At 39.6% G+C, this 27,053-nt stretch overlaps 1 protein-coding gene across 3 annotated transcripts in view; it reads right to left on the bottom strand.

Annotated features, from left to right (window-relative positions):
- Nucleotides 1-26,648, bottom strand: part of GHR (growth hormone receptor) — a 344,216-nt gene extending 317,568 nt beyond the window's left edge. For 2 of the 3 annotated variants that reach the window (XM_008992116.5, XM_035291616.3), the window contains exon 1: nucleotides 26,419-26,648. The gene's annotated coding sequence lies outside the window, so the exon portion shown is untranslated. Of the gene's footprint in view, nucleotides 1-25,799; nucleotides 26,265-26,418 lie in introns of those variants that run through there. The other variant, XM_054252271.2, reaches the window with a different exon arrangement.
- Between the last annotated feature and the right edge of the window lie 405 nt (nucleotides 26,649-27,053).

Here is a 27,053-nt window from a genome sequence, read left to right on the forward strand (position 1 = left end):
CCTCACTTCCCTGGTGAATCAGTCTGCATAGCAGAGGCAGCCATAATCCCCTCTGGAACATAACCCCATTGGCCTGAAAACCATTCCCCACCCCATCCACACAGTGGCTGTGGCAAGCCTAGCCCAACAAGAGTCTCCGCTCAGACCCACCTAATCCTGTCCCCACTTGATGGTATTTCTCTACTTGCCTTAGTAGGCAAACACAAAGGTATAAACCCTTGGATGCTTTATGGCTCTGCCCATCACCTGAGAAACCAGAATACTTCCCTGGGCCAACTTAGGACAAGCTCAAATCCCACTGCTAATATGCTGCTGATGCTCTCTTGAGAGCACCACCTCCTGGCTGGAGGCCAAATACTTCAGGCCATACTCATGAAAATAATATTGCTCCCAGGAAGGAGAAAACAATAGATAATAGACTCAGAGGTCCTGAGTCTGTCCATATGACAACTTCTCTTCACTACTAGCATAGCCAACATTCAAGAATGCCAGCACACTAAACTTATCTACAACCAGGAGTTCTCATAGAGTCTATATCCCTCCCTTGCCACCTCCACCAGAGCAAGTGCTGGTATCCATGGCTAGGAGACCTGAAGACAGATCACATCACAGGTCTCTTTGCAGACATTTGCCAGCACGAGCCCAGAGCCTGGTAACTCCACTGGGTGGTTAGAAGAACAGTAACAATCACTGCAGTCTGGCTCTCAGGAAGCCCCATCCCTAGAGGAAAGGGGAGAGCACCACATCAAGGAATCACTATGTGGGACAAAATATTCTGGTAGGAATTACAGATCTTTCTGCTAGTGGGTAGTTTCTCACAGCAGAGACACAATTGCAGTGCTGGGTGCAGTAGGGAAAGTCTGCATCTGTACCCCAGCAGGCAGGCAGTCTCTGTGATCATGATGGGCCTTGGAAAAGGAGTCCTTGTTCTCTGTGGCACTCCACCACAGTCGGGGCTTCCCCCACAGGAACACAGCATGGAGACACCTGTAGACAGCCTTTCCGGAACCCTCCAGGGTGAATGAAGCCCCACAAGAGGAGCACACCCCAGATTCAGGTCTGTATGAGATGCAGAGTTACAATTCTTCCCTACTTGAAACAACAACATGAAAAGAGGTTGCCTGTCTAATCTGAATATCAAACACTAGGACAGGAATGAGGCTGTAAGGTGAACAGCTTTCTTGCTGACCTGGCAGGGTAGCTGAGGAGCTCCTACTCTTCACTCTAATAAAACCTCAGCACACCTGAGAGCTCCTCCAGCCACCCTCATCAAGGCTGTGACCTTGGCTCACCATTGGGTATCACATCTACCCACCTCTCTTAGTCACAACTGGTGCCTGCCCAGGGATACCACTGCAATTGGCCTGAAGCCTGAACCATCAACTCAGTAAATAAAAGACCAAAATATAAATAAGTAAATTAACTGCATAATATGAGAGAAGGACATATGCTTCAAGGTCCTGCCATTTCATCTTCACAGGAGACAGTGAACTCACCCACACACTCAGAACGTAACTACTAAAACCAGCACTGGGGAAAATCAATGCACAAAGACTCTATAACTAAGGATCTCATATAGAGTCTTCACCGCTACAAGCACCAAGGCTCAAATTAGGCTAAAATAAACATTAAAGTCTGATCCTAAAGAAAGAAAAAAAAAATTAAAAAAAAAAAACAATCAAAAATAAATTCAAGAACAATTTTAAGTAATAGTCTACCCAAATGAGAAGGAACCAGAAAAGTAATTCTGGTAATATGACAAGACAGGGATCTATAACACACCCAAAGATCACTGTATTTCCACAACAATGGATCCAAACCAGGAAGAAATCTCCGAATTTTCAGGCAAAGAATTCAGAAGGTAAATTATTAAGCTATTCAAGGGGTTTCCAGAAAAAGGCAAAAAACAATGTAAAGAAATTTAAAAACCAATACAGAATATTAATGAAACTTTTTCCAGAGAAACAGATATCATGAAGAAAAATATTCACAAGTTCTAGAAATGAAAGACACATTTAGGGAAATACAAAACACAGTGGAAAGTTTCAGCAACAAACTAGAACAAAAAGAAAAAACTTCAGAGCTCAAAGATAAGACTTTTGAATTAACCCAATCAGACAAAGGCAAAGCAAAAAGAATTTTAAAAACTGAACAAAGCTTTCACAAAATTTGGGATTATATTAAACATCCAAACCTAAGAATAAATGGTGTTCCTGAGGAAGAAGAGAAATCTAAAAGTTAGGAAAACTTATTTAAGGGAATAATTAAGGAAAGTTTCCCTGGCCTTGCTGAAGAGCTAGACATCCAAATACAGGAAGCTTACAGAATTCCTGGGAAATTCATTGTAAAGATAATCAGCCTAGGCACACAGTCATCAGGTTATCTAAAGTAAAGACAAAGGAAAAAAAATCAAGATCTGTGAGATAAAAGCATCAGGTAACCTATAAAGGATTATCTATCAGATTAACAACAGATTTCTCAAGAGAAACCATGCCAGCCAGAAGGGTTTGGGGTCCTATCTTTAGCCTTCTTAAACAAAATAATTGTCAGTCAAATATTTTGTATCCAGCAAAACTAAACTTCAGAAATAAAACAGAGATAAAGTTTTTTTTAGACTAACAAATGTTGAGGGAATTTGCCACTACTAAATCAGCACTACAAGCACTGCTTAAAGGGGTTCTAAATTTTGAAACAAAACCTTGAAATACAACAGAACAGAATCTGCTTTAAGAAGGGTGCCTATAAAGCAATAACATAACTAAGAAATGTATTTAGGCAACAACTGACATGATGGATAGAACAGTACCTTACATGTCAGTACTAACATTGGATACAAATGGCCTAAATCCTCCACTTAAAAAGACACAGAATGGCAGAATAGAGAGAAATCCACCAACCAAGTATCTGCTGTATCCAGGAGACCCACCTAACACATAAGGACTCACATAAACATAAGGTAAAGAGGTGGAAAAAGATATGCCACACAAATGGAAACTAAAAGTAAGCAGAAGCAGGTATTCTTACATCAGACAAAACAAACTGTAAAGCAACAACGGTGAAAATAAAAAGACAAAGAGGGACATATATAATGATAAATGGATTAGTCCAACAAGGAAAATATCACAATTATAAATATAAATGCATCTAACACTGGAGCTCCCAAATTAATCAAACAATTACTACTAGACCTAAGAAACAAGGTAGACAATAACATTATAATAGTGTGGGACTTCAGTACTCCACTGACAGCTCTATACATGTCATCAAGACAGAAAGTAAACAAAGAAACAATGGACTTAAACTATACCCCTGAAAAAATGGACTTAACAGCTACTTACAGAACAGTCTACCTAAAAATGTAGAATATACATTCTTTTCACCAGCACATGGAACACTCTCCAAGACAGACCATATGATAGGCCACAAAATGAGTCTCAGTAAATTTAAGAAAATCAAAATCATATTAAGTTTCCTCTCAGACAACTGTGGAATAAAAATGAAAGTTAATTCCAAAAGAAACCTTCAAAACTATACAAAAACATGGATATCAAATAATCTGCTCTTGAATGATCTTTGGGTCAACATTGAAATCAAGATGGAAATTAAAGTTTCTTTCAACTGAATGAAAATAGTGACACAACTTATCAAAACCTATGGGATACAGCAAAAGTGATGTGAAGAGGAAAGTTCATAGTTTTAAATGCCTACATCAAAGTCTGAAAGAGCACAAATAGGCAATCTAAGGTCATACCTCAAGGAACTAGGGAAACAAGGAAAAAAGCCCCAAACCCAGCAGAAGAAAAGGAATAACCAAATAAGAGAAGAACTAAATGAAATTGAAACAACAACAGCAACAACAAAAATAGGTAAGTGGAACAAGAAGCTGGTTCTTCAAAAAGAAAAACAAAATTGACTGAAAAACCATTAGTGAAATTAACGAAGAAAAGAGAAGAACCAAATAAGCTCAATTAGAAACGAAATGAGAGATATTGCAACCAATATCACAGAAATACAAAAGACCATTCAAGACTATTTGAACACCTATATGCATACAGACTAGAAAATCTAGAGGAGATGGATAAATTCTTGCAAATATACAACCCTCCTACATTACATCTTGAAGGAACAGGAACTCTGAACAGACCAATAACAAGTAGTGAGATTGAAACAGTAATAAAAAAGAAAAGTGCCAACAAAAAAAGTCCAAAACCAGATGGATTCACAGCTGAATTCTAACCGACATTTAAAGAAGAATTGGATACTGAAACTATTCCAAAAGATAGAAAACAAGGGAATCCTCAGTAAACCATTCTATGAAGCCAGTATCACCCTAATACTTAAATCAGGTAAGGACATAACAAAAAACTAAAAGTACAAAGTAATATCCCTAATTAACATACATGCAAAAATCCTCAACAAAGTAGTAGCTAACTGAATCCAGCAACACTATCAAAAAAGATAATACATCGTGATCAAGTGGGTTTCATACCAGGAATGCAGTAATGGTTTACCATACCCACATCAATAAATGTGATACACCATATAAACAGAATTAAAATAAAAAATCATATGATCATTTCACTAGACAGAGAAAAAACATTTGACAAAATCCAGCATACTTTTATGATAAAAACCTTCATCAAAATCGGCATAGAAGGGACATATCTCAAAGTAGTAAGAGCCATCTAGGACATCCCCACAGCCAACATTATACTTAATAGGGAAAAGTTGAAAGCATTCCGCCTGAGAATTGGAACAAGACAAGGCTGTCCACTTTCACCACTTCTATTCAACATAGTTCTGGGAAGTCCTAGCCAGAGCAATCAGACGGGAGAAAGAAATAAAGGCATCCAAATCAGAAAAGAGGAAGTCAAACTGTCACTGTTTGCCAATGACAAGATTTCATACCTAGAAAATCCTAAAGACTCCTCCGAAAAGCTCGTAGGTCTGATAAATGAATTCAGTAAAGTTTCAGGATCCAAAATCAATGCACACAAATCAGTAGCCCTATTATACACCAACAATGACCAAGTTGAGAGTCAATCAAGAACTCAATTCTTTTTACAACAGCTACAGAAATAAAAATAAAACACTTAGGAATATGATTAACCAAGGAGTTGAAAGACTTCTGCAAGGAAAACTACAAAATACTGCTGAAAGAAATCATAGATGACACAAACAAATGAAAACACATCTCACACTCATGAATGGGCAGAATCAATATTATGAAAATGACCATACTGCCAAAGCAATTTACAAATTCAACAAAATTCCCATCAAAATACCATCATCATTCTTCACAGAACTAGAAAAAAATTATCATAAAATGTATATAGAACCAAAACAGAGCCCACAAAGCCAAAGCAAGACTAAGCAAAAAGAACAAATCTGGAAGCATCATACTACCTGATTTCAAACTATGCTATAAGGCCATATTCACCAAAACAGCATGGTACTGGTATAAAAATAGGCACATAGACCAATGGAACAGAAAAGAGAACCCAGAAATAAAGGTAACTACTTACAGCCACTGATCTTTGACAAAGCAAACAAAACATGAAGTGGGGAAAGGACACCCTAATCAACAAATGGTGGTGGGATAAATGGCAAGCCCCATGTAGAATAATAACTGGATCCTCATCCCTCACTTTATATAAAAATCAACTCAAGATGGATCAAAGATATAAATCTAAAACCTGAAATCATTAAAATTCTAGAAAATAACATTGGTAAAACCCTTCTCAACACTGGCCTAGGCAAAGAATTCATGAGCAAAAACCCAAAAGCAAATGCAAAAAATAAAAATAAAAATAAATAAATTAGACCTAATTAAATTAAAAAGCTTCTGCAAAGCAAATAATAATAATAATAATCAGAGTAAACAGATAACCCACAGATTGGGAGAAAATCTTCACAAACTATGCATCTAACAAAGGACTAATAACGAGGATATCCAGAATCTACAGGGAAACCAAATAAATCAACAAGAAAAAACTAAAAATTCCATCAAAAAGTGGGCAAAGGATATGAATAGACAATTCTCAAAAGAAGATATTCAAACGGTCAACAAACATGAAAAAATGCTCGACATCACTAATTATCAGGAAAATGTAAATTAAAACCACAATGAGATATCACCTTACTCGTGCAAGAATGGCCATAATTAAAAAATCAAAAAATAATAGATGTTGGCATGAAGGTGGTGAAAAAGGAACCCTTTTACACTGCTCGAGGGAATGTAAACTAGTACAGCTGCTATGGAAAACAGTAAGGAGATTCCTTAAAGAACTAAAAGCAGAACTACCATTTGATTAGCAATCCCACTACTGGGTATCTACTCAAAGAAATTGAAGTCATTATATGAAAAAGACACTTGGGTCAGGCATGGTGGTTCATGTCTGTAATCTCAACACTTTGGGAGACTGAGGTGGGTGGATCAGTTGAGGTCAGGAGTTAGAGACCAGCTTGTCCAACGGGGTGAAATCCCATCTCTACTAAAAGTAGAAAAATTAGCTGGGCATGGTCAAAGTCACCTGTAATCACAGCTACTTGGGAGGCTGAGGCAGGAGAATTGCTCAAACCCAGGAGGCAGAGGTTGGAAGTTGTAGCGAGCTGAGATCATACCACTGCACTCCAGCCTGGGTGACAGGGCAAGACAAGAAAGAAGAGAGAAAGGAAGGAAAGAAAGGAAGGAAGGAAGGAAGAAAGAAAAGAAAGAAAGAAAGAAAGAAAGAAAGAAAGAAAGAAAGAAAGAAAGAAAGAAAGAAAGAAAGAAAGAGAAAGAAAGAAAGAAAGAAAGAAAGAAAGAAAGAAAGAAAGAAAGAAAGAAAAAGAAAGAGAAAGAGAAAGAGGAAAAAGAAAGGAAGGAAGGGAGGGAGGAAGGAAGAAGAAAGAGAAAAGGAAAGAAAAGAAAAAGGCAGTTGCACAATTTGCACATGCATTTGTATAGAAGCACAATTTGCAATTGCAAAAATATGGAACAAGCCTAAATGCCTATTGACCAATGAGTGGATAAATAAAATGTGGTATGTATACACCATGGAATACTACTCAGCCATAAAAAGGAATAAAATAATGGCATTTGCAGCAACCTGGATGAAGTGGAAAACCATTATTCTACCAAGTGAAGTAACTCAGGAATGGAAAACCAAATATTGTATGTTCTCACTTGTAAGTGGGAACTAAGCTATGAGGATGCAAAGACACAAGAATAATATAATGAGCTTTGGCGACTCAGGGAGAAGTGTAGGAGGGGGTGAGGGATAAAAGACTACACATTGGGTACAGTGACACTCTTTGGCTGATGGGTGCACCAAAATCTTAGAAATCACTACTTAAGAACACCATGTAACCAAAAATCACCTCTTCCCCCAAAACTACTGAAATAAAATGAAATTTAAAGTAAAGTGAAGGATCACTTAGATCACTGTAGGCAAAGCCATAAAAAGTAAGTGAAGAAATAGCAGATTTGCTGTTCGCAAGAACCCATTTCATTATGTTTAAAGCTTCATTTCCCTTGCAACAGCACAGAAAAGAAAATACAACCCTACTCATGTCTATATCATCACCACCGCTAACTCAGTGTATTTATTTTCCCTGGAGCTGAACCCTCGCCAATAATAATAATCATAGCTTAAATATCACGTCTGGTTTCGTGACTGCATGAGACAAAGAACTGCTGTGTTCACTTGTCTGTCTGCATTTTATGTATTCCTCTTCACACACTATAAGGGTGACTGTTCTCAAAAATAGAATACGGTGTTGTGTTATATTTATGTCTTAAAAGATTTGGTGATAAACGCTAGGCTTCTTTTCATCCAACAAAGATGTTGGCAAGATCTTACTAATTATGTAAGAATAGGACATGTTATTACTCATTTGGTTTATTATTAAAGAATACACCTCCACACTACCTTTCAATCAGTGCACTCCAACACCTCTCTATACTTTATAGTGTAAGTTGTCTTTCTAAAATAACAAATCTGATCATGTCACTTACTGACATAAGAAATTCTGGTAGCAGCTACTTGCTGGTCCCCAGACAAAGTCCAAGATCACTGATATAAATATAAGAACCCTGTCTACTTTTCCCTTCACCTGCCCTCAAACATTTTCTGGTCTAGCCACTTCAAAGTACTTACCATTTTCCTCTGGTATATCTCTATGCTTATGGGTTATCCCTTTTAATAGCATTCTTTCTTTTTTTCTCTGCCCGATGGCCTCTTACAGAACTTTTAAGAATCAGCTCAGATGCCGTATCTTCTGGGAAGTCTCAATAACTCCTCCCAGTGTACTGAGTCTTTGCTGCTTCCATTTCTCCTGCTTCTTGTTAGCTTACATTTTGAGTGCAGCTTTATGTCTATACTGTGTGCTTCTAAAGCACACATCTGGTCTTTATCACATCCCTGGTACCTGACTTATGTAGGCCTTCAATACGGAATACAGGTTTGCTGAGTTCAAATAACTGCTGCTTTTGCCCCCACTTGTGTAAACAAAAGGACAAAGATGTGTTTCCTGGGCAGTACTGCCTCCCCAAAAACTATCGCTTCTCTCTACAGTAAGCCTGTTAATATTAATAGCTGTTTTGTTTAATGCTTTGGCTTCAACTGCTATGTTATGAGTCTCTCTTGTCCAGCTACTGGGACAGTGATTCCCTAGCACTTCCATATGCAAAGACCTATCACCAAGAGATAAGGATCTTAAAATACATTCAAAGAACCCAACAAAAAAATTTTGCTCTTATCCAAGTATACTGAGCTTAACAAGTCAAAAGTTCCTTATTCAGCAGAGTGCATAAGTAAATATTGATTCAAGTGTGTTTTTTAAATCAGAAGACAGTACTGTAAACAGTCTCTCTTGATAGTTATGAGTTGTGATTTATATCAGGAAAAGTCAGGAATATTTTGAGAAAACTTATTACCAGCGATTGGAGACCATGGAGAAGTACAGTCATGCCAAGTTTATAAACTTTAAAAAAGGGAAAACAATAATTATTAGACCACCGAGCCCTTTCCTAGCAGAAGAACATACTCAGACTGTTCTTTTAGAGTATAAAGCTGGCTACAGACGATCTCAGAGTGGGATATTTTCTGCTAACATCACCACTAATACTTTAGAACTTGACAGTAGCACAGTTCCATCAATAAATCTGACTTATCATTTATTCATTTTTCTATTTGTTGGACTTTAAAATATACCACATTTCCCTCATAATGTAAGTTTGCAATAACACTGTCTTTTGAAACTTGTGTTATCAAACCAATTCTCCAGAAAATTTTGTTAAATACAGAATAAATCCATCAATTACTAATTACTGAATGTCCACTATGGGTGTCCACTGTCTAGCCCTATAGCAAATGTGCAAAAAAAATCAATGTATAGCTCTTTGATGAAATTTAATAATCACAATGAGGATTTGTATGTTAGGTTCTTTTTGATATGAAAAATGTGTTTTGACTTTTTCAACAAGTGTTTACAGTGGACTTGCTACCTGCAAGGTACTGGAGTGAGGCTAAAGGGGAGTCTGTAAACAGATCCTGAATTCAGGCCACATACAGTAAGACAATGCACAATAGACTTAGATGAGAGAAATTGTGAGTCTTAATAAATGTGCCAAAGAAGTACTAGAGGAAAGAGAAACTTGTAGTTGGAAAAAGGAAGGATTAGAGCAGATACTGTGGTGTTTGACCTTGCGGCATTTGAGCTCCGCCTCAAAAGTAAGAAGAAGAAGGGAATGAAAAGTGGATATATTTGATTTGGGAATATAAATCAAAATATTCCCAAACTGAACTACTATTCCTCATTTCCCTCAACCTTTACCTGGTCTCCCTCTAGTGTTTCCCATTCAGTTGAAGAAGCCTAATGCCTTCGAGTTTTCCATGACATCCCTCACCAGCATTATATAAGTCAGCACTAAGTCTAGTCCACTTCACTTTACAAATATATTATAAATATAGTAACTGCTCTCAATCTTCAGCTGGTCTGAAGCTACCAATACCTCTTGCCTACAACAGACTCATAATCCATCTCCCTGAATATCTCTTTCCACCCTCCTCCATTCATGCTTCATAATAGATCAGGTGACCTCCTTAAAATGCAGACCTGATTATGTCACTCCCCTGCTTCAAACTCTTCAATGGTTTTCTATTGCTCTTAAGATAAATAAAAGCCGGCCGGGCGCGGTGGCTCACGCCTGTAATCCCAGCACTTTGGGAGGCGGAGGCGGGTGGATCACGAGGTCCAGAGATCGAGACCACCCTGGCCAACATGGTGAAACCCCGTGTCTACTCAAAATACAAAAAATTAGCTGGGCACGGTGGCGCGTGCCTGTAATCCCAGCAACTCAGGAGGCTGAGGCAGGAGAATTGCCTGAACCAGGCAAATCAGGAGGCGGAGGTTGCGGTGAGCCGAGATCGCGCCATTGCACTCCAGCCTGGGTAACAAGAGCAAAACTACGTCTCAAAAAAAAAAAAAAAAAAAAGATAAATAAAAGCCAAAATACTGCCTACATCATCGTGTATAATGTAGTCGCTGCTTACTTTTCTGGTCTCTTCTTAGATCATGTTCTTTCTCCCTCTTAGAACTCTGACTACACTGACTTGACAGTTTTTAGTTCTCAGAAGTACTAGAACTTCCTGGATCCTATTTTTCTCCACCCATTATGCTCTTTCCTCTCCATCTCATTTAAATTTTAAATATCCCTTCTTTGAAAGCTTTCCCTAATCATCAAATCCCAACCTGGGTCAGGTTCCCATATAGTTTATTTCACATTACTTAAAACAATTTTAAATTATACTTGGTTTATGCCTTTCTCCATCCTAGACTATGAAATCCAGCAGGGCAGAGGCTATTTATGTGTTGCCTATTATATTATGCTAGCACCTAGTCCAGTGCCCTACTGGGCAAAGTGTAAATGTTCAATAAATATCCTTTAAATCAATTAGTGTGTTTATGAGTTAATGAACAAATGAATTAATGAATAATGAGTGTAATGATGAATTTTCACATTCAGGCTATCAATATTCATCTTTATTTTCCCTTGCAGCACAATCCCATGAATTAGGGTCAGGCATATATCCAGTAGAGTTCAATATAACAAATGTTTTGAGAACCTAGGGTATAAGCTGCATGGAGAAAAAACGTTTAAGGAAAGGACTAGGAGGGCTTGATCTGTGATCTACAATCTGGGCAAGGAAAATCAGCATTTCTGTTTTACAGTTATTCTGAATACTAAACAAGAACTAGTAATATCCACTTTATGAATTAACTCCTTAAATCACTTAAATTATTTTATAAGTATATTAAAAATCATTTTCTTTTTCTTTTTTTTTTGAGACGGAGTTTCGCTCTTGTTACCCAGGCTGGAGTGCAATGGCGCGATCTCAGCTCACCGCAACCTCCGCCTCCTGGGTTCAGGCAATTCTCCTGCCTCAGCCTCCTGAGTAGCTGGGATTACAGGCACGCGCCACCATGCCCAGCTAATTTTTTGTATTTTTAGTAGAGTCGGGGTTTCACCATGTTGACTAGAATGGTCTCCATCTGTTGACCTCGTGATCCACCGGCCTCGGCCTCCCAAAGTGCTGGGATTACAGGCTTGAGCCACGGCGCCCAGCCCGTTTTCATATATTTTTTAAAAAGACAAATCAACAAGTATCTTCTGTAAGCACTTTTGATGATTCAAATTCAGTACCTAGACATGTACCCAAATCAACCTACTATATCCCCTTCCACCTTCCAGTGTCCATCTTTAGATAAATTTACAGTACTATATCTCAAAGTCTAATACAAATTCTTGGGCTTAAGCACTAAAAATATTAATCAAAGTCCAAGTCATTTATTAAACTGCAAGTGGCTATAAAGCAGAGTTAATGCAATTTGTCAGGCAGAGCAAATCAAGAAATGACTTGACCTCTGAGCTTTTAGGATCCTTTTGAAAAGCTGAGTAAAATCACTAGGGAAGAGGTTAAAATTCAACTTCGCTTTATATTACTCTTTAAATCATGGAAAGTGCAAAAATACTCCTAACAATTTAAGATTATGAGTGGTAACTTACCAGACAGAATATTTCCTGAGTTTTCCCATGAGGCTTTCTTAAATTTCAAAATGCTATCTGTGTTTGGTAATACAGTTATTATTAATATCCTTCCTTTTAAAATTATGGATTTTTTAAACAGTTGATCTTTGACTTACAACATCTTCAATCCTAGAGAAGTCATTATAACTATTATGTTTCTTGGGCATTGGTATTTTACTACTTAAATTTTGTAACATTTTTTTTTTTCTGTTAAGTTCCTCTTTGCTGTCTCAATGTTTTAAAATGTGTGATTTAGTAAAATGAAAGCAATTTCTTTTTTTAAAAAAATGACCAGGGCAGTGTTGACTGCATTACTTACCTATTGCTGCATAACAAATTAACCAAACACTTGGCAGTTCAAAACAAATATTTGTTTTCTAGGGGTAGGAGCCTAGAAGCAGCTCAGCTGGGTGGTTCTGGCTGATCATCTTTCATGAGGTTGCAATCAAGCTGTTGGTTGAAGAATGCAGTCGTCTTGAGGCTCCACTGGGTGTCAAGACTCCATCTTGAAGCTTACTCTCATGGAGGCTGTGGTTCACTCCGTGGGGGAGGGGGTGTCAAGATTCCATTACTCTCATAGAGGCTGTGGTTGGTCAAGAGGCTTCAGTTTCATACTTGCTATTGGTCTGAGGGCCTCAGGTCCTCATTTGAAACTGCCTGTTAGATCCACAGTACCTTTTCATGATAGCTTTTCCATAGAGCAGCTCAAAACATGGCAGCTGGTTTCCCCAGATTAAATGTCCAATAGAGATATATGAGACAGAACAACCAAGAGAGAAGCCGCAGTGCCTTTCAAAGACCTAGTCTTCTTTTGGCCAATCCCAGCTTATTCCTTCTATGAAGAAAAGCACATTTTTACATGACCGCCCCTTTGTATCTTCTTAGAAATTAGATATCATTCTGAGCCAATAATTTGTGTTTTACATAGATTGTGTTATTAGATACTAACTCTAGGCTTCCAACAACTTGTAATCAAAGCAAAAATAAACAAAGAAACCTTAAAGCCCATTCTTTTCTGAATTTAGAATTAGAGGTTAGAGAAATTTCAGCTCTGGTTAACCTAGTTATTCATGTTGTTTATCTTCCCAGAGCCAAAGCTCAAATAATTTGCAAGAATTTCTACTTTTGAACATCAAGCCCAGAGTCCCACGGCAACCAAGGGTAATTTTCAGTTGGGCTACTCACAACATAAAGATTAGCAAAATGTTTCATTGACTATTTCACATCCTTCATGTAACACTTAAAAACTATGTAAAGACTGAGAAATGGAAGTCAACTATCCAAAACTAAGGCACCTTATATAATAATAAAATACTTTAAATTATTACACAATATCATTGTCCTGCCCTTTGGAGATGCCTGCCTCTGTGCCTATTATTAGCAATGTATCAAAAATTTATTTATCATTAGATTATAGATGACTTTCTGAAGTGCTTTGTGGTCAATTTATGTCGATATCTACATATTAAAAAATAACCTGTTTTACAGATGTTAGGTAGGTTTTGAAAATAATCTACAAATTCAAGGCTGACACTTAATCCAGCTCACAAAGAAGTATATACTATATATCCAGATCCACTGCAGTTTGATAATATAGAGTTTTCAAATTCTGTATACTTAGCAAAAGGACACCCAAAATAGGGGTTAAGCAAGTGGAAAAGTGTGGGAATAACTGAATACAGCATTAGGATGCCAACAGGCATCTGCCAACCCTAATATTTAATAAGCTCTGAAGCCAGAAAAACATATGTTTTAATCTCAGTTTTGTTACTTGCTAGGTGTGAATCCCTGGGCAAGTAACTTAACTTCCCTTGATCTCATTTCCTCAGCTAAGTTACTCAAGGCTATGTGCCTTACAGTTACCAGGAGTAAGTGTGATATGCATATACAATACTAGACACATTGTACAGATTCAGTTCGTGTATGATTTAGGTGGTTCTGCTTCACACCAATTTTCAGGGCACACATTCAAAATAAAATTTCTTCCAAGTCATCCTACTCTTATGAGTACCTCTTAGCTTACCAAAGAAGACTCAGCTACATATAAATACACTGAGTACAATTTTGTTCTTCTTGTTGCTGTGATAAATTTAATTAGTTTTAAGAACATACTTTGTGTCCAGCATGATGTTGGAGTGAACATCATATTTTTCCTTATAGGACTTGCTATCTGGTTAGAAAAGCCAGTTAGTTTAACACATGAGAGGGCCCAAAAAAAAAAAAAAAAAAGCATATGTACAGTATTTACAAATCATAAAATTGAAAGCAGTGCACTCTTCTGGATTGAATCCTGAAACAGAAAAAACATGAGTGGAAACACTAGGGAAATTAGGATGAAGTCTGGATTTTAGTTAATAGTATTGTGCTAATGTTGGTTTCTTACTTTTGACAAATATATCAGGTTATGGATATTAACATGGGAAACTAGGTGAGGAATACACAGGACCTCTACAATTTTTGCAATTTTTCTGCAAACCTGAAATAAGTCCCAAATTAAATATAAATAAATTATATTGTATTATCCGTTAACTTCCCAAAAGTATCACCTCATCAAAGGAGGTTCTCCCATTGCTAAGGTAAAAATCTCTCTGAAAAATATCTCTACCCAGGAATGGCTTTCAGCATTGACTTTAAAACCTAAGTTTCATGACCTGCTAGTAACCATCTGGATGTATCTTCTATTTTTACTACATGACAATAATGTAGGCACATTACAGAGAAGTCAGAAGAAAATGATCTCTAGCCAGTACTCTTCTGAAGGAGGGAAATCTCAACAGTCCAAACAAAATAAACAATTCAGGGACTCATTAAAGCCCTAGTTTGGTTGTTTGGGGAAAGAAGGAGAAAAAAATAGCAATTGGTATCAAGAGGATCTCAAGTGTAGGTTTGAAGTCTTTACTCTCAGGGCCTCTCAAAAAGATACTGTAGGGAATTCTCTATCTCTGCAGTGCCCAGTATGTACCAGGCACTGTTTTCGCTCATTTATTGTGAAATAAGAATCATCATCTGCTTTTACAGATAGAGCTCAGAGAGTTTAACAGGCTGAGAGTCACAAAGACAGTAAAGATTAGAAGAGTTGGATTCAAATCCAGTCAGACAAGCAGATTTGGGTGAATCCAAAGCCTACTCCATGCCCTTTCCAGAATATCAATCTATCTGTAAACTTTGGTAGTGGTTGACATCTCAACAGGCATCTGCCAACCCTAATTTACAGGTGAACCTGTGTGTGTTACCAGTGGAAAGCATTACTGGTCAAGTATCAGTTGTCTCAATTCACATTCCACCCATTTGGATAGTTAACACGGCTATCATCCTTCCATAAAAATGACAGATAAACAACATGCTATTCCATAGTTATAGTCCATGTTAATAGGAGGAACTGTGGTGCTGCAACAAGAACTGAGTTATAAATCTGTCACTGCCACTGTGAAGTTTAATCCTAGAAGAAAGTTTTGTCACTTCTCAGGCCCTCCCCTTTCCTCACCCGTAAATAAAGTGAAGAAATGTTTCAGTAGGGATCTACTGGCATTTGAAGAGGCATAATTCTTTCTTATATAGGACTTCCCCTGGCATCACAGAAATTTAGCATTTATGACTTCAGGTACCAAAAGCCTACAACTCTTTCCAGTTCTTATAATAACTGTATTTCCCAATGTTCCTATGCACGACCTGGCAGAAAGCCAGTGCCTTAGTTGAGAGCTACTGGTAGACAATCTCAAGATCTATGAGGCCTTATGGCTCTATTGAGCCAGGACTGTCAGTATCAGCATATGGCTTGAAAGCAGGAGTAGAGGAGATAATCTCAGGTCAACTCTGCCACTGTAAAGCCCATTCAAGACCATGTTCTTGAATGGAAGTCATATTGTTGGCATCTAATAGGTCTCTTGGAATATTGTTTAAGAAAGAAGTTTTAATATTGCATTTACATAATGTTCAGAAAAGAGAAATATGCTGAAATATCATGCAGCAGATACAACTATTCAATAAGCAATAGGCTCAAAGTGGTCACTCCAATAGCCCTACCCAAGGCATGAGCCTTTATGCAGTGACCATAATAAGCAATAGGAAGAGCTTCCAAAGGATAACAAATCCACAGCTTGGTACTCTCTGCCTGTTCACTGTTACCAGTAACCCATATGAGCTCAAGATGTGCCTCCTTGTCCTCAGTTCCTAACCCCTTGCATGAGACCTCTCCAACTCTTCTACCTATCAAAAAAAAAAAAAAAGACCAAATCTTAGTCCTGGCTCAGGAGCCATGTTGCACATGAAGGCCTCTCCTCAAATCCTTCAGTCCAAACAGATTTCCCTTCTCTATAAATAAATATAGCATTTATAGTCTGCAATGAACTTTTTATTAAGTTGTACAGTCATCAACTGTTCCATAATCACACCATGAATGTATATTAATAGTGTTGCCTTCTACTTTGAATGCTTGGTCCTAAAGTCAAGAGTCACGTTTTCTACTACTTACTTATTCCCTAGTGTCTAGCACATTCCTGGGAACACACCAATGGATTGATAAATACATGTTCTGCTTTTGCTTTTTCACAATGATACAAAAATACCACTAGCCTGGCCAGACTTACATCCTGTAGGCTAATTTAAAAACAAAACTTATTTATTCAACATCTTTTCCCAAGTAATTTTCAAAATACTTTTCAGATTATATAAATAATTCTCTCCCTATACTCACTGAGAAAAATAGAACACTAAATTTTATAGGACAAAAGAAAAGATAATTAAAATGTCATGCTCCATACATATACTAAGATCTGGCAAAGTGGATATGTCTCCCAAGTCCTACTAAGTCCTAGATAAAATGTGAAACATATATCCATCTTGATCCAGTACTAAAAACTTCTATATGTTTCCAAGGCTGTGAATAGCATCTACTTTGGAAAGCAGGTCATGAAGTTTGGGTGCCATCATTAATCTAAGGAGAATAATGGCAACTTTGCATTATGAACCTGATCCCATCCACATTCCTTTGCCCTCAAATTATCCACATACTTCTTGACAACGCTTCCATATTTCTCTGTTTTACTACATATTAAGGCCACCTACAAAATATTTACTGAACAATGTCTCTAGGGAAATAAGGTGCTACACTGAAAGAATGTACTATGACAGCACTTTGGGAGGCCAAGGCGGGTGGATCACGAGGTCAAGATATTGAGATCATCCTGGTCAACGTGGTGAAACCCCGTCTCTACTAAAGATACAAAAAGTTAGCTGGGCATGGTGGCGCATGCCTGTAATCCCAGCTACTCAGGAGGCTGAGGCAGGAGAATTGCCTGAACCCAGGAGGCGGAGGTTGCAGTGAGCCGAGATCGCACCATTGCACTCCAACCTGGGTAACAAGAGCGAAACTCCGTCTCAAAAAAAAAAAAAAAAAAAAAAAAGAATGTACTATGAAAGTAGTCATTCTTCATTCTTGCGTCTCTTTCCTTAATTTTTCTGATTTGCTGGGTATAAAAATGATGCCTTTCCTTTATCTATCATCATCTTACCCAGGGATTCTGGTATCTTCTTCTACCCCTAGGGAAAAACCCCCTGAAGAGGCTCTATCTTCAGGGTTCTTTTCACAATCTATCATTCACATATGATTTGTCAGATTAGTCTTTACTAGTTTGGCCAACTTGAGACTTTCTAAGATAACAATCATATAGCTTGAAAGTGTGTGGAAAAGTAGCTGATAGGATGAATTAGGATCATGTGCCATCATACTGATGAAGAACAAAGATTGCCTTTCTGAGCAATGACAATCAAAACTGAATGACTAAGGTTTCTCAGCAGCTATCATCAAATTCAAGATGAGCATTTACAGTATCAATTACACATCTTTTGTTTCAGTAAGCATAGGGAAAGAACTATGTGACTCTATTTTGTAATGATCACATTCTACTTTTGTTGATATGGCAACTCAAATTTTAAAAGATAGATATAATGATTAATACAATAAAGTACATTTTTTTGAAGCAAGAAAAGAATAAGAATTTCTTTGGACCAAGGACTTTATCATATCTTTAATATACTGTATTCTAAAAAAGGAGATGTAATATACTGTGTTCTAAAAGAGGAGATGCCTCTTTTAAGAGTTTTCAATAGGCTACTTCAAATGTTTCATTTTATAAACAACTGAGGAAAAAATCAAGGAGTTGCTACAGCAAATGTCTAGCACAGTAGGTTGTCAACCATGGATAAGTACATAAAAGTACCTGTTTAATTTGCAAAATCTTGATGTGTTCCAGTTCGCTATCAGGGAATTCTGTACACCAGTGCTGAATCACTGAGAAATATGCTTCTTCCCTAGGACGCAGGTTGTCCACCATGGATAAGTACTTAAAAGTCCCTTATCCATTTGCAAACTCTTGATGTGTTCCAACCTTCTATCAGGGAATTCTCTACACCTGTACTGAATCCCTTTGAAGTGTACTTCTTCCCTAGGATACACTTTTTACTTAGAAGTCAGCCAGCTGCAGATAGATTTATCTTTAGACAAAGTCACAACCTAAGTAATATAATTCATTGGGAAGCTTAATATTAGTTTAAAGAAAACTGGCTGAAGTCTCATCAACAAAAAATGAAGCTCTAATCAAAGCAGTAAAAACATCTGGAAGTTTTAAAGACTGTAGAAGAAATTATCTGTTGATTTTTGGAATAGAGTATTTGAAAGTAAGTTCAGATGCTAATTAAAAGCATGCAGCCCAGCAACTTCTGACAAAATCACTACCTTCTTATGAATTATTACTAAGTAAAATTAGTGCTTGACCTAAGGCATTATTTGCCTATATTAAAAGGTAGGAAGAAGCACTGAAGAAAGAAGTTGAGACTAAACAACAATGACTTTTCTATCCTTCTTTTAAGAATCTGGTACTCATTACTGAATTTTCCTCAGCATAAAGCAAAAACAACAACAAAAGAAAAAAAACTATTTCAGAAAGCCTTTCTGCATCGGATAGTGATGAGTTGCATTGTTTTACAGTGATAAAATTTTTTATCAATTTTATTTAATTGATTACAAAGTTAATGATGAGAGAATAAAATAGGCAAACACTGTCTTGGTGCTTACATTTAAAAGAAGACAGAAATTTGATAATTAAATGGATTCAAACCATAGCTCTGAAGAGGATTCTAAGGGGTAATTTTGTTTACTCCTCCTTTTTGCTTGTTTGTTTTTAACAATCAGAAATATGAAGCCCAGGAAGGTTAAACAGTTTGCAAAAAATACAAAGCCCATTAAAGGCAGAGGTTGGAGGGGACTCAGGTTTCTTGACATCTAATTTACTATTATTTCATATTATATCATCCTAACTTAGATGTTTCTTACATCAAAGTGAACCTTTAGTTTGAAAATTGCATGTCCAAGTACTTACCAATGGGTCTGTTTTAATTTTGCGGGGGGAAGCGGGGACAGTGAAGATCAGGAGGTAGGAAACAGTGAAATAAATTTTTGAAATTTGAAAAAAGGTTTAACCATTGATTATTTCTTCCCTTTATATCAGAATAGAGTAAAACAGAAAAGCAAATGTGTATGAATTAAGACCATAATGCTGAGGATAAAGTGAGGAATTACACATACACACACACACACACACACACACACACGGGAATAGCATGGACAATTTCATCTAGGTGCAAGACTGTCATTATCCCCTTGTCTTGACCAAAATTCTCTCAAAGGGCTTTTGATAGGCTCAAAGGTCAGTTTATGTCACAGATTGGTTTTGTCTCTCTCATCCTCCCACTCCACTAAACCAAAAAAAGTAGTCAAGTGTTTCAAATTCAGACTTGCTGAAAAAGTGACATTGTCTTCACTATCTGCCATAAATGTTTGTGTGCACGTGTGTGTGTGTGTGTGTGCAGGAAGACACTGCTGTGGCAGAGTGTCCGCTGGGTGCAAAGGGAATTCACAATTTAGTTGGAAGCCCAAGACAGACACATAAAAGATAAATCAACTATACCAGGTAGGTGCCCAATGGACAGTTCAGGCCTCTCCTCTGGATAAGCCAGATTTGCTGTCTTCATCCAAGGCAGCTAAGACTTGGTAAGCTAGGAGTAACAGGGCCTTTGTCCAGACACACCACAGGACATGGGGACTCAATACACCTGCTTATGAAGTGTGAACACTTTAGACTTCCCTGTGGCATTGGCAGCCATACCTCCTGAGAAAAGAGTAGATGGTTGACTTAGTCATGTCCTGCATGTACATCTTAAATCCCAGTTGCCCAAGGAAGTATTTCTATTTGATGTACTTTCACTTCATTTAGGGCCAGATGGTATATTCTCTGGAACTTCAGCAGAACAAGCCTTTAATAAATGCCTGATGGCTAGTACTGACTCATGCTCATGGAAGCAGACACAGTGAGGCCTATGAAAAAAATACATCATAGTCCCTACCTCTCTATAACATGTACCTTCAACTTGTTTATCTTTAGAACATTCTATTTCCAGTATTTTTGGGTTGATATTCCTTGATAGGGAGAAATTAAGGCACTATTTGCACTGCACATAGAATTTTATTTACCTGCACAGGTAATATTATACTTTCCATAAATTTATAGTATATTCAAGCATGAAAAACTGTTTAGAAGATATTATCAAAATGCTTTGCTATGGATAATTAATAATCTGGAAAGAACAAGTTGTTATCTTGTTTATAGGTATGAAATTAGTCAACAATGTAATAAAATGGCTAAAGAATTTCATTAATATTAAACAGTCTAAATAGATATCAAATGTCCAGAACCATGAATTCTAAATCTTTGGTTTAGGAAACACACATTAGGAGGGATGGTCAGTGACATGGTTTGGCCACGTCCCCACCCAAATCTCATCTTGAATTGTAGCTCCCATAATTCCTACATGTCATGGGAGAAACCCGGTGGGAGGTAATTGAATCATGAGGGTGAGTTTTTCCCATGCTGTTCTCGTGATAGTGATTAAGTCTCATGAGATTTGATGGTTTTATAAAAGGTAGTTCCTTTGCACATGCTTTCTTGTCTGCTGCCATGGAAGAGTGCCTTTATTCCTCCTTCACCTTCTACCATGATTGAGAGGCCCCCCCAGCCATGTAGAACTGTGAGTCCAGTAAACCCAATTTTCTTTATAAATTACCCAGTCCTGGGTATGTCTTTATTAGCAGCATGAGAATGGAATAATACAGTGAATTGGTAATGGTAGAGTTGGGTGCTGCTTTAAAGATACCCCAAAATGTGGAAGCAACTTTAGAAATGGGAAACAGTCAGAGGTTTGAACACTTTGGATGACTCAAAAGAAGATATAAACATGTGGGAAAGTCTGGAACTTTCTAGAGACTTGGAGGGCTCAGAAAACAGGAACATGTGGGAAAGTTTGGAACTTCCTAGAGACTTGTTGCATGGCTTTGACCAAAATGCTGACAGTGATATGGATGATAAAGTCCAGGCAATGTGGTCTCAGATGGAGATAAGGAACTTTTTGGATACTGGAGCAAAGGTGACTGTTATGCTTTATCAAAGAGACTGGTGGCATTTTGCCCCTGCCCTAGAGATCTGTGGAACTTTAAACTTGAGAGATAATTTAGGGTATCTGGCAGAAGAAATTTCTAAACAGCAAAGCATTCAAGAGGTGAAAACAGCATAAAAGTTTGGAAAATGTGCGGCCTGATCATGCCACAAAAAAGAAAAAAACTCATTTTCTGGAGAGTAATTCAAGACTGCTGCAGAAATTTGCATAAGTAATGAGAAGCCAAATGTTAGTCACCAAGACAATGGGGAAAATGTCTCCAGAACATGTCAGAGGTCTTCATGAAAGCCACTCCTTTCAAAGGCCTGAAGGGCTAGTAGGGATAAATGGTTTCCTGGGCCTGCTAGCTGTAGCCTAGGGGCTTGGTCCCCTGTGTCTCAGCCCCTCCATCCATGTCTGTCTAAAAGGAGCCGAGGTATAGCTCAGGCTATGGCTTCAGAAGGTGCAACACCCAAGTCTTGGCAGCTTTCATGTGGTGTTGGTCCTGTTGGTGCACAGAAAACAAGAATTAAGTTTTGAGAACATCCACCTAGATTTCAGAGGATGTATGGAAATGCCTGGATGTCCAGGCAGAGGTGTGCTGCAGGGGCAGAGCCCTCATAAAGAACCCCCACTGGGGCAGTGTGGAAAAGAAATGTGGGGTTGGATCTGCCATGCAGAGTCCCCACTGGGTCACTGCCTAGTAGAGCTGTGAGAAGAGGGCCACCATCCCGCAGCCCACAGAATGGTAGATCCACTGACAGCTAGAACCATGTGCCTGGAAAAGCCACAGTTAATGACAGCCATATAAATAGCCAGGAGGGGGGCTGTACCCTGCAAAGCCACAGTATGGAGCTGTGCAAGGTCATGGGAGCCCACCTTTTGCATCAGTGTGAACTGGATATGAGACATGAAGTCAAAGAAGATCATTCTGGAACTTTAAGATTTAATGATTGCTCTAATGGACTTTGGACTTACACCTGTAGCCCCTTTGTTTTGGCCAATTTCTCCCATTAGGAATGGGCATATTTGCACAGTGCCTGTACCTCCATTGTTTCTAGAAAGTAACTAACTTGCTTTTGATTTTATAGGCTCATAGGCAGAAGAGACTTGCCTTGTCTCAGGTGAGACTTTGGACCGTGGACTTTTGAGTTAGTGCTGAAATGAGTTAAGACTTTGGGAAACTGTTGGGAAGGCATGAGTGGTTTTGAAATGCTAGGGCATGAGATTTGGGAGGGGCTTGTGGTGAAATGATATGGTTTGGCTCTGTCTCCACCCAAATGTCATCTTCAATTTTAGCTCCCATAATCCCCACATGTGGTGGGAGAGACCCAGTAGGAGTTAATTGAATCAGGGGGTGAGTTTTTCCCATATTGTTCTCATGATAGTGATTAAGTCTCAGGAGATCTGATGGTTCTACAAAAGACAGTTCCCGGGCACACACTTTCTTGCTTGCTGCCACTTAAGACATGCCTTTGCTCCTCCTTCACCTTCCACCATGACTATGAGGCCTCCCCAGCCATGTGGAACTGTGAGTCCATTAAACCTCTTTTTCTTTATAAATGACACAGTCTCGCGTATGTCTTTATTAGCAGCATGAGACCAGACTAATACAATGAGAATGTAGAATCAAGGGCATATGATTCAAGGCAGAGGAGGGTTTAACCCTACAGTGGGTGAGAAATCACTGGAAGAGTATGCAAAAGAGGATTCAGCAAGGAGCATAATGTTTGTTTTCAAGTATGGTAAACAAAGGGAAGAGAGATTAGATTAATTGTGGTCAGCTCCTGAAGGATAGGCAAGAGGATGGAAGAAAATGTTGATCCAGTATAAGGCAGAACTTTCTACAAATGAATCTCTCCTAGAATGGACTGGCTGATGAAAAAGGGAGATTTCCAGTTGACTATTTCCAAGAAGAGATAGACTGGCCCATTTTCACAGATGGAGGTTCATGTGCCAGATAATTACCTCTAAAGAGATTATCATCCTAAGTAATTATTTTATGGGACATATTATTTACATTATTTGTTCCAGGTTGAAAAAAATAACTTGCCAGAAAGACATTCTGTACCGTCTTGTTTACATGATTGGCTGAGGGATGACTCCAGTCTTACCAAACTTCGATTCGTATCAACTGAAGATTGAAAAGGTGATTAGGTGATTTGAATGCTCATAATATTTAAATCATTACTACAGAAATTATAGGGTTTTTGTTTTAAAGAAGAAAAAGTATTGGCTTGTATGGACATATGTAAACACATTAAGAAATGTAAGTTATTTTTATTAGTGATATGTTTTTAAAAAATTGTTCTTTAAAAGCAAACCAAGTTCCCATAGTTGTACAATTTACCAGTGGTATGACCTGAGAAGTATAATCTTCAGGTTAGCAGATTTAAAAAGCATAACCCATGCTTTTTTTACTAAGCTAAACAATTTACTGTCCCACTTTCTCACTGCATCATTCACGTTTATCTTTACATTAACAATGCTTACTAGTAGTCAAAAAAGGCTAGCCAAGTTGGACCAACAGTAAGACTGGTTTCCATGCTGAAAGATTTGCTTCATGCACTTGGAAGAAGCAGGCTGCAACGGTGGTTCCATTTATTATATTATGCTATAAACATTATGTCCTGAGCTAACAAGATACTCAACATGACAATACCATAGGTTACCAAGCACTGTAAACATCTGTTTAAGCAGGCGCCAGAGATAGCATAGAGGAGGCTTGTAGTATCCATTTTAAGTGGTTTATGATGTGGAGTCTGTTTTTTAAAAACTAATAATAAAAAACATGGGCCCAAACCCTGGCTAGAACAAATATTTGTGAGCACAGTTATACTCAGTTTGAAAAAAGAATGCACTTGTGTCATCACTTTGTCATTGCATTTATAGACTTTCATTTTACACCTTTGCCCATTAAGTAAGTGCTGGCATTCCATGGCCTTCAGGAGACCACAACTATAATTTCACTGTGATATATTTACTCCAATAAAAATAAAGCTAAATGTTGACTCACCAACTTTCCTTAAATTAATGCAAAATAAAGTTTATAAGGGTGGAAGAAGATGACGAGCGATGGGACAACCCTTTAAGCTACACATAATATTTTTCAAAGGTCTCTAAGCCAAAATACATCCTTCCAGCCCCATCCAAAGGCCCTCTGAAGGGAAACTGTAAATAACTGGAGACCCTTTGAAATTTAATCTGGGAACAATGAGCTTTGCTTTTCTCAAAAGAAGAGTTCCGAATCACTGAATAAATGGAACCAACAATACTGTCTGCTGCAGCAGTTTTGTTTCTATCCAGCATTTTAATTTCTGGAATTGTTTCAACATTTATCACCAGAAAAAAGGACTTCCAGGGTGATGCAGGTGGAACCTAGCCTGGAACACCAGTTGCTCAGGAAACAGAGCCTGGGCTGCCACAATATTCCATGTCTGCAAGAAAAACCGAGTGTCTTCTTAGGTACACACACCAGGGAGCCTGAACACCTCTGAAACCAGCCAGTCCCTGGAATGTGGACAGCAGCACCCTGAAAAATCTCAAACTCACGGATCCAACCTGTCTCTGTCTCCGAAGTTCTGTACTCATACATATTACACATCTCTTAGACACCCTCCCTCCCCCCCTCGTCCCCTCCCCCTCCCCGCAAACTCTCCCAGGCAGTTCTCCTGAGAACTATCCAAACCCTCACTTCCAGCCGTCGGCCCAATGCATTTAGTTATTTTAAAGCACTTAGTACTTAATCCTATGCAGAAACTACTAGGACTTCCCAATCCTTTGGCCTCCCGTTACCTTTCTCTGTCCCTTCCAAGGTCTCCTGGCGGCACAAACAGGCAGGCGGCACCTCTGTGGCCTCTTCCACCCTGCACACCCTACTGGCTCAGGCGCCAACACGCCTCCCCGGACGCACACTCGCGCGCGCACACACAGCGAACACGTACACTCATTCAGGACACACAGTCCACACCAGACCGCGAACCCACGCAGCTTGATCCCAGCAGATATTTCCCCGAGCTATATATAAAGCACTCACCCCAAATAGACTTCCTCACGCACTCGCAAGTGGGTGACGCTGCCCTGCACCCTCTGCGCCGCCAGCACCCTCTCCCTAGACACGCGGCCACCCCACTGACCCGCAGCCTCTGGCAGTTCTGTCAAAACTTTGAACTTGGTTGATTTTACAACCGCGAGTGTGTCAGAGGCTGGAGGAGGTCGGCTCGCCACAATTTCCACTTACCTCAGTTCATGCGGACTGGTGGCCGTGACTCTACTGACCCCAGCTCCAACCGTGCCAATGCGCGGCTGCAGCCCGCATAAACGCGCAAAAGGCTGCGCGCTCTGAGCGCTGTGTCCACACGCGCAACCAGACCTCCCGAGTCTCTCCAGTCGCGCTGCCCGGGATCCTTCCCCGCGCAGCAGCAGCAGCCTCGGCAGTTTCTGCCTCAGCCAGGCTGATGATGGCAAACAGAAACACTCTCGCAAAACTTCTATGACTTTAACAAAACTGTCTCCGGAGGAAACCCCTCTACGCACCCTACTCACGGGCCGAAGCAGGCGCCAGAGTGGGATGGTTGGTCTGTCGCCCGCAACTCCCTGCCGCCCCCACCAACTTCCAGACACACACACACACACAAGATTGGGTTACCACAACCCACCAGCAGAAAACAGCTTTTTCGCAAGGAGGAGGCGAGCACAGTCAACCCCCAAGTCATCCGGAATTAAAAATTATCCGTGTAAATATATCAGACAGAGTCTCCCATTTTCATAAACAGCTAGAGTCTCAGGGTTCACTCTCAGGCCCCCTGACACAACAGGAGGAAAATAAAAGCCCGACTCCCGCAGCCACACTCCAGTACCTCCGAGCTTTGCCTCTGGAGAGAGAGCGCGGGTTCGCGTCTGCGATGGGGCCGCTGGGGCCGATGGTGCCGGGGCCTCCAGCCCGCGTGGCCCCTGCCCGGGGTCCCCGCCGCCGCCCGGGCTCAGCAGCAGCCGCCGCCGCCACCGCCACCGTAGCAGCCGCCGCTGCCGCTGCCGCCGCCGCCGCCGCCGCTCCCTAGACCTCCTCCTCTTCCCATGGCTGCGCCCTGCTTGGCAGCTCGCGGGCTGTCAGGCTTGGGGAGGAGAGAGGGGGCGGGGTGAAACGGGAAGGGAGGATGGGAGTGCAGGGGTGGAAAAAGGCGGCTACCGTTCACCAGGGGTCACGCCGGGCCTGGCCTGCCTTCCCCCAGATCCAGGCTGCAGAAGCGAGGGGACGCGGACGTTCAGGGAGGCCAGTTCGAGAACCACTGCGGAAAGGGCGAGTGCTGCCGGGGCCAAGCATTCCAGGGAGCTGGGATGAAGTCTTCCCCGAGAGGAGCTGGAGTTGGTGCGTGTCACTCTCATCTGGGCTGCGCGGCTCCTCCTAGAGGAAAATATTGGTAGTTGCAATACACTTCCTTCCTCTCTGCCTGCCCGGATTCCCAAATGAAGGCAGGACCTACAGGAGCGTTAA

This window comes from Callithrix jacchus, chromosome 2 (assembly GCF_049354715.1).
Source record: "Callithrix jacchus isolate 240 chromosome 2, calJac240_pri, whole genome shotgun sequence".
NCBI classification, from domain to species: Eukaryota; Metazoa; Chordata; class Mammalia; order Primates; family Cebidae; genus Callithrix; species Callithrix jacchus.